The sequence below is a fragment of the Podarcis pityusensis genome (genome assembly GCF_964106645.2).
Source record: "Podarcis pityusensis genome assembly, chromosome: 16".
NCBI lineage: Eukaryota > Metazoa > Chordata > Lepidosauria > Squamata > Lacertidae > Podarcis > Podarcis pityusensis.
This window is the reverse complement of record NC_138041.1, coordinates 17,509,236-17,517,827: the sequence shown is the minus strand read 5'-3', so window position 1 is coordinate 17,517,827 and position 8,592 is coordinate 17,509,236. Positions and strand designations below refer to the sequence as shown.

Here is an 8,592-nt window from a genome sequence, read left to right as displayed (position 1 = left end):
CCAGGAATCAGCGTGTTTTTACATGAGTAGAATGTGTCCCTTTATTTAAAATGCATCTCTGGGTTATTTGTGGGACATAGGAATTCGTTCATTATTTTTAAAAAAATATAGTCCGGCCCCCCACAAGGTCTGAGGGACAGTGGACCGGCCCCCTGTTGAAAAAGTGTGTTGACCCCTGCTCCAGATGTTTCAGACAGCAACTCCCACTGGCCAGCACAGCTATTTGGGATGATGACTCCCATCACACAACTATGGTGGTTGGGACTGTTGGGAGGTGTAACCCAAAATATCTGGAAGGTAGCAGGTTGGGATAGGCAATCGTTTTGAATTCTGCTAATTTTCAAAAGCAGCTTGTAGGGGAAGAGGCCACTGTGTGAATAACAGTCTGATTCTCAGCAATTGGATAAAGCAGTCCTGTTTTGGATCAGGTGGCCAAAGATCTCAGCCACAGCCAGAAATAATTATTCTTGTCTTAGGAGCATAGGAAGTTACATACACTGAGTCAGACCCCCGGCCCATCTAGCTCAGAATAGCCAACACTGACTGACAGTGACTTTCCAGGGTTTCAGGCAAGAATCTCTCCCAGCCGTATTGGGAGATGCTGGGAATCAAACCTAGGACATTCTGCATCCAAAGCAGAATTCTGCCACTTTGCTACAGTCCTTACTTTGAAGAAGATCACATATACATATACCTAAACTATGCAGAATTTCAAAAGTGCAGCTCTCTTGCTCATTTGCTCTTCTTAAAAGTCTGGCAGAAATTCAATGAAAGAAAGGCATTAGAACAGAATTTGCATTGCGATAATGCCCATTAAAAAAAAGGAATACACTATCTGCCATCCCACGTTTGCTGTTCAGTCTTGTTCGTTTTCTCAGGAAACTCAGCAAAGGTTCCTGGGGTGTGTAGATATTTGGGGAGGGGGTCAAAAGGAGTGGGGGGGCTCTCGCTCTCTCTTTAATTAATCAAGGTACTTGACTCGGGTGCATGCTTTTCCACATGAACAGGCATGAGAAATCAGGGGAAGGGGGTGTTGAAGCTTTTTTATTTCTTGTCTCATTCCATTACAGCTTCAAATGGTTAATTAAGACAATAGAGCAACTGAGACCGGCTCCATGAATGGACGTCTAGACTCTATAGTCCGGCCTGCACGTTCCCCATCAGAATGTTAAGGTGGCTTGTCGGCCTCCACCAACACCCCCCCCCCAATAGCTCACCACCAACCACTCCGCCCCACCATCCACTTCCCTAAGCCCCCTGCCCGCTCCCCTTTGTTTTTGTCCTCAAACAATCATGCCTTTGAGAATCCTGGCCAGATTGGCAGTTCGTCTGGTGTGAGGCCGGGTGTCTACCTCAAAGCGAGCCTTCCCAGAGCCTAATATGATGAGGAGGACCATTAAAGACTGTAAAGGGGGGGGGGGAGACTTTGCATTGTCTAGTCCTTTGCTGTTGTTGTTGTTGATGGCTGAGGTGGAAACAATCTTGGCGGGGCCTGATTAGCATGAATCCCCTGCTTAACTCCTGCGAAGGAACCATTGCATCAGCAAAGGGGCCTTAGAAAGGGAGAGCTGAGTTTTTGAAGTGAAATTTTGAGGAAACACGCCCCAGATTTCTGACTGGTGAGTCAGTGATGGTGCAGTGGTTGGAGTCAGACTAGGACCTGGAAGACCAGGGTTCAAATCACCACTCAGTCACAAAGCTCACTGCGTGGACCAGCCACAGTTTTTCAGCCTCACCTACCTCACAGGGTGGTTGTGAGGATTAAATGGATGAGAAGAGACATGTGAGCCACCCTGAGCTCCTTGGAGAAGCGAGAGAGGATAAAATGTAATAATAATGTGATAAAACAACAAAGGATTAGGAGTTAGATACACGTGTCCACTAGTTAGCATGTTTATCATATAAGCACTTCCTTTGGAAGATGCAGAGGGACCGAATCTTAACCACAGTGTGTTTTTGTGATCTCAGAAGCCTGTTCCATAGTATCTCAGAGGAGGGCTTTTAGAGTGGCTGCCCTTCTTCTGTGGAATGGCAGTCCTGTGGAGATACGACAGGCATCCACTATCTGCACTTTCCGCAATCACATTTTTGTTCTGTCAGGCTTTCCCAGTTGGTTAAATGGGTCTTTACCATGAGTGTCCGCCTTGTGAGGGTCTTAGTCTTGCTTTAAATGCTTTTGTTGTTTTTGTGTTTTTAATTATCTTATAAGTAAATGGCCTTCAGTTGGTGGTTTAGAAGGTGATCAATACTGTACATCAATAATAATAACTTAGCATTTCTATTAAACCATCAGTGTAGATGATGCAGTACTGGAAACAGAACATACAATGGCTGGTGGCCAATGATAGTCAAAACCTTTATAAATTTGTGCCATCCTCTTTTAAAGCTGTCCTAGTTGATGTTCATCACTGTCTCTGGATGAAAACTAATCCCGTGGTTTAACTATGATCTGTCCTGAATCTTCCAACATTGTGCTTCATGGTGCGTTCACAATTTCTACAATTCTATGATTCTATTAAGAGGGGGACTTTTCTCTATCCACTTTCTCTACCGCTCCTGGATCCAGCCCTGCTTCCGGATGGTTAGGTGGCAGCAGTGGCAAAGAATGTATTCTTCCAGCTTGATCTTATGTGCCAGTCCAGCAGTGCCCCTTCTTGGAGAAGTCTCAGTCAAGCACATCCCGGTTAGACTACTGTAATGCTCTTCATGTGGTTCTGCCCTTGAAGACAGCCCAGCTCTGGTCAGTTCAAATTAGGATGCCAGAGATCAGGCTTGAGCCAGCTGATCAGATCATATAATGCTGATCTCGTAACAGAGTCATTGGTTGGCCAGTGGAGATGTGCAATTTCCATGTCAGTTTCTAAATTTTTTAGCTATAAAAATTAATTTATCATGAGTGTGCACAGATGAGCACTGGTAAGGTAGAAGAGGGTGTAAGACACATATTAATCAAACATTGCATATGCACAGATCTCTACAATATTTCAGAAAAGAAAAATGGGCCATGGAAGAAACAGAATCAGAAACAGAATCAGAAACAGGATTCAGAACTCCAAAATCCAGAAATAAATTCAGAAGATAATAATTGTAGAAACTTCTAACTCTGCCTGTTGAGATGCTCACTGTTTTCTTTGTTGGGGGGGGGAGTTTTTCAGATTTTATTTATTGTCATATTGATACTGCTTGAATGCTTCTTGTACAGTTTTCAATGTAACATATTTCTTTTGTACCTTCTTCTCTTGCCTGCCTCCCTCCTTTCCTCCCCCCTCTACTGCCTTTCTGGTTGTAAACGTCTTGGGGCAGGGACCTGTCCTCACTGGGCATGAGTATGCCATGCATGTTGATGGCACTTCAGAGCAGGGGCAAGGAAAGTTTTCCAGCCAAAGGCCACACTCCCTCATGGACAACCTGTCAAGGGCCGCATTCCAGTGGGGGATGGGCTGGAGGGAGACATGGGCAGGGCAAAGGATGTGACACTATCTACAGCCAACCATGTTTACCACACTAGAACAAGAAGGTTTGACACACACACACACACACACACCAGCTTTGCATTCTCCATCCAGGAAAGCAGGAGGCATGATCAAAATTCATGGACACATCCCAGCCAGACAGAAGGACTCATAGGAGTTGTAGAGCATGGTTGATGGGGAATATGGCTGGGCAGAAGGGGCATCACCCGATAAGGGTGTGTACCCTAGAGCTAGGGCCATATAGAGAGGCCTAGGAGCCGCATTTGGCCTCTGTTATATGCGGTAGTGACAACAGTGATGGTGATCCATTGTGTGATGGCCTCCAGAAGCATCACATTGTAGATTAGATGGATGAAGGATACAGAAAGGGGTCATTTTGTCGGTGCCTTTGGCTGGAGTGGGATCTGCCAACCTTGGCAGCTGTTGGAGCGGCTTAACCCATCAACAGGCTAAGGCAAGGTCCACTAAATGGGTGGTGAAGTAGGGTGAAAAGTCAAGATCCAGACAGTTGTTGAGCTTTTTTCTTTTTCTTTTTTTGCCAAAGCTGTTGAGCAAGATCTCAAAAAAAAGAGAGATGTTTGTGAGCTATTCTTTAGGAAATTCTCCATACGTATGGGTTGGCATACATCCAGATTTTCCTGCACATTTAAGCGATTTCCCCCTGGGCACTGTTTCCAACGGCCAAATCCCAGCAATGTCTGGGAAATTCCGGACATATGGCAATCCTAGGTTAAGCGGCTCCTATTCTATGATCATGGCAGAGTGGGCTATCAATGGCTACTAGCCATAATGACTATTCTCTGCCTCCACGGTCAGAGGCAATAATGCCTCTAGAAGCCGCAGGAGGGGAGAATGCTCTTGTGCTTGAATTCTGCTTCTGGATTTCACATAATGGGCATCTGGTTGGCCACAGTGAGAACAGGAAGCTGGACTCAATGTGCCCCTTTTGGCCTGATCCAGCAGGTTCTCCTTACGTTCTTAACCTTTGCCACACAGCCGCCAGGTAAAGCATTCCAGAGATCTCCTGGACACTCATTGACATGGTTCTCCATCCTTTATTGCTCACTGATTAGGATTTCATGGGGAAGCACACCTGCCAATCAGTTGTTGCATTCTAGGATCCTACTTGCCTATTGTTCTAGGATCCAAGCTTAGTACAGCGGTACCTCGGGTTAAGTACAGTGGTACCTCGGGTTACATACGCTTCAGGTTACAGACGCTTCAGGTTACAGACTCTGCTAACCCAGAAATAGTGCTTCAGGTTAAGAACTTTGCTTCAGGATGAGAACAGAAATCGTGCTCTGGCAGCGCGGCGGCAGCAGGAGGCCCCATTAGCTGAAGTGGTGCTTCATGTTAAGAACAGTTTCAGGTTAAGTATGCACCTCCAGAACGAATTAAGTACTTAACCCGAGGTACCATTGTACTTAAATCATTCCAGAGGTCCGTTCTTAACCTGAAACTGTTCTTAACCTGAAGCACCAATTTACCTAATGGGGTCTCCCTCTACTGCTGCGCCGCCGTTCACGATTTCTGTTCTCATCCTGAAGCAAAGTTCTTAACCTGAGGTACTATTTCTGGGTTAGCGGAGTCTGTAACGTGAAGCGTCTTTAACCTGAAGTGTATGTAACCACCACTGTACATAACACCGTACCAGGACACTGTTGCAAAAGAGGCACCTCCAATTTATCCCCAATCATCTTCCCAAATCACAGCACCTCCGTCTTATCATGATGAACTTCAAGCTCGCTCGCCTTGCTCCTTCCCTAAACTGCCCCCAGATCCTGTAGCCCCTCTGGGGTTTAGAGGTATACTTGACATCTCCGGAGGCGGCCACCGCAGATTACTAGAAATGTGGCTTTGGCCTAAATTTTAGCTCCACTACCATTTACCACTGGCTCTATTCCTCTGTGAGATTTTGGCTATCAAAGCTGTCACGCTGCCATGACCTCCCCCCGCAACTCCAGTTGACTTCCTTCTGCAATGATGTGCTCATTTCACTTTTTGCAAGTTCTTTAGAGCTCTCATGAGCTTCGCCATGGGAGCGAAAGAGCCAAAGGAATGCCGCTCCACACGTTGGAACTTGGGCCTAAATTATTCCAACTGCATACTTGCAAATGAGCTCGCCTATAGATGGTAGAGACAAAAGGTCATTAACTTCCCATGCACAGGCCCCGGCCTAGCTGCTAATTTGTCACCATGCTAATCTGACCCCCACTCCTCCTCCAAATTTCCACCCCGCCTCCTGGTATTTTTCTATTTCAATAATAGGGAGGATACACCCCCCCCAACCTTAGTACTTTTTAAAGAGGTATTTAATAGATCAAAATGTGGCAAAGAAATAAAGATTCTGCAGTATGTTTAAAGTCAGGAAGAATTATCTGAGAGGAAAGAAGTGAAATAATGTGATATCTAGAAAGAAACTAGGCTGCTTTGTTTGTTTGAGAGGATTTTTATATATAACAACAAATATATAACATCACACACACATTACAGGATCAGAGACAATTGTTCCCAGGGAAGAATACACTTCAAGTCATCTTGTTCAGGATAGCAAAGATGCTTTGGAGGGTTATCTTTTAAGACCAGTTTTGTTTGTATGTTGAATAAATGACTACCTTATTGCATACAATTTTTTTTGGTCTTTTTGTTTCCTTTATTGCTTTTAAGTTATGAGTTATTTTCTCAGTTGTAGCCAGTCACCTGGCATTTTAAGTCCAGGGATAGTCCTTGTAAGCTCTCCCAGGTTTGAGCTCTGGATAGCCAAGTGATCACTAAAAGAATAGTCAGAAAGTCCTTATTTTTCATAACAGCATTTAGGTCTTTGAAGAGAGACAATAAACAGAACAGGGGTGAGTGATCCATGGGCTTTCGAATGATCAACTACCTTATAGCATTTGGGATTTTTATTTTAGAGAGAAGGAGAGCTCTATTCATAAAAGTCAAATAAACAGATTATTTTAAGAAAAGGAACATAAGATAGAAGCTTATAAAAATATGCATGGCATGGAGGAAGTGGATAGATTAAGGTTTTTCTCCCTCTCCCATAACACCAGAACTTGTGGGAATGAAGCTGAATGCTGGAAGATTCAGGACAGATAAAAGAAATTACTTCTTCATGCTGCACACAGTTAAACTATGGAACTCGCTCCCACAAGAAACAGTGATGGCCACCAACCTGGATGGCTTTAAAAGAGGACTGCAGAAATGAATGGCTATCAACGGCTATTAGGCATGACAGCTTGCTCTGCCCCCATGGTGGGAGAAGACAGTGCTTCTGAATCCCAGTTGCTGGAAGACACAGGAGGCGAGAGATGCTCTTGTGCTCAGAACCAGTCTGCAGGTTTCCCACAGGCATCTGGTTGGCCACTGTGAGAACAGGATGCTGGACTAGATGGGCCATTGGCCTGATCCATCAGGCTCGTCTTAAATTCTTTTGTCCGGTTAAAGGTAAAGTAAAGGTACCCCTGACCATTAGGTCCTGTCGCGGACGACTCTGGGGTTGCGGCGCTCATCTTGCTTTATTGGCCAAGGGAGCCGGCGTACAGCTTCCGGGTCAGCAAGTGGCCAGCATGACTAAGCCGCTTCTGGTGAACCAGAGCAGCGCACGGAAACGCCATTTACCTTCCCACCAGAGCGGTACCTATTTATCTACTTGCACTTTGACGTGCTTTCGAACTGCTAGGTTGGCAGGAGCAGGGACCAAGCAACGGGAGCTCACACCGTTGCGGGGATTCGAACCGCCGACCTTCTGATCGGCAAGTCCTAGGCACTGTGGTTTAACCCACAGCGCCACCCGCGTCCCACTATGTCCGGTTATATACCACCAATTACCAGTCACTGGGGCCCATCAGTGAGAGAAGGTGATTGCCCTCAGGTCCTGCCTGTGGGCTTCCCAGGGGAATCTGGCGGACCTTGTGGGGAAAAGGATACTGGATGAGACAGCCCCTTGGTCTGATCCAGCAGCAGGCTCTTCTAGTGTTCTTACCTCACAAAGGAACCAGCCATTTCTGAACAGATCACAAGAAATTTAGCATCCCCTCCTGATGCGATACCTTTTCCTTGATTATCCCTTTAATTATAGGGAAATTAAAAGCGGTTCCTCTCTTCTAATTGCTTTCCGTTACCGAGACACACACCCCTCTCGCCAGCCCAGCCCAGCTCTCTTTCATATGTCCTTTTTTGATATCTCTCCTGCCTTCTGTCACCTTCTGTCATGTTTGTTGCTATGGCAACCCCAGTCAGTGTGGCTCAGATAAAGGGTTGGTATCAGAGTCGGTCTCTGTGCCAAGTCTGTGGAGGTTGGGCAGAAATCGGTGTTCCCCACCCCCCAGTCCTGGTTAAAGGATCCGTGTGGGCATGGAGGCCAAAAGCAAATGAATGGAGCTTGCTGGCACCTGCAGTTTTTAAGATCCTGAGAGTGGAGTGAATTCAGAGCATTTAGCATTTCCAGTAAATCTTTGTTTCTGCATCTTGTAAATCTTACCTATTGCATTTTGCGCTGTTTTATCCTGTAAGCTTTAGCGTCTGCTTCAGACCAAAAATGGTTTCAGTCAAATAAATGGCTTGTTTCACTGCAGATAAAAGGATCATTTCTCAAAATAATTCTGGCAACTTCAATTGGTTGGCAGAAAGATGGTATGAATGTATCTTCTCCTTAATTCATTTCCCCCCCAAGCTTCTGAATGATCGATTTTGCTCAATTATTACATCCAAGTTACTTAATGAGACTTAAGATTTTGCATCGCTTTGCATACTTGTTTCAAATCATTCTTCAGAGAGTGAAATTTGAGGTGTTTCAAAAAGTTGAGTTCAGAGAGCTGCAAAAACTTTATAGGGTGTGTGTGTGAGAGAGAAGTAGAACTTGATATTCAATTCTAAATTATATCAATGTCTAAAGAGTTTGGATCCAAGTTGAATTCACAATTTATCAACAAATATTTCACAAAGTTGTTCTGATCAGTTTAATTGTTTATTTAAATCTTTTTTTTATCCCACCTTTCCTCAAATGTGGGAACTTGCACAGAAATATTAAGACAACAAAATCAACATATTAGATCAATCATATTGAGTTGTATCCAGCTGAATTATACTCAGGGTAGGCTCACTGAAATGAATGAAC

General features: G+C 44.8%; 1 long non-coding RNA gene across 1 annotated transcript; it reads right to left on the bottom strand.

Moving 5' to 3' along the window:
• Nucleotides 1-692: 692 nt before the first annotated feature.
• LOC308464763 lies at nucleotides 693-8,308 on the bottom strand. Its single transcript, XR_013980157.1, has 3 exons — nucleotides 7,459-8,308; nucleotides 1,741-1,801; nucleotides 693-753 (listed from the first exon to the last, which is right to left on the bottom strand). It is a non-coding gene; the product is annotated as an uncharacterized lncRNA (long non-coding RNA).
• Between the last annotated feature and the right edge of the window lie 284 nt (nucleotides 8,309-8,592).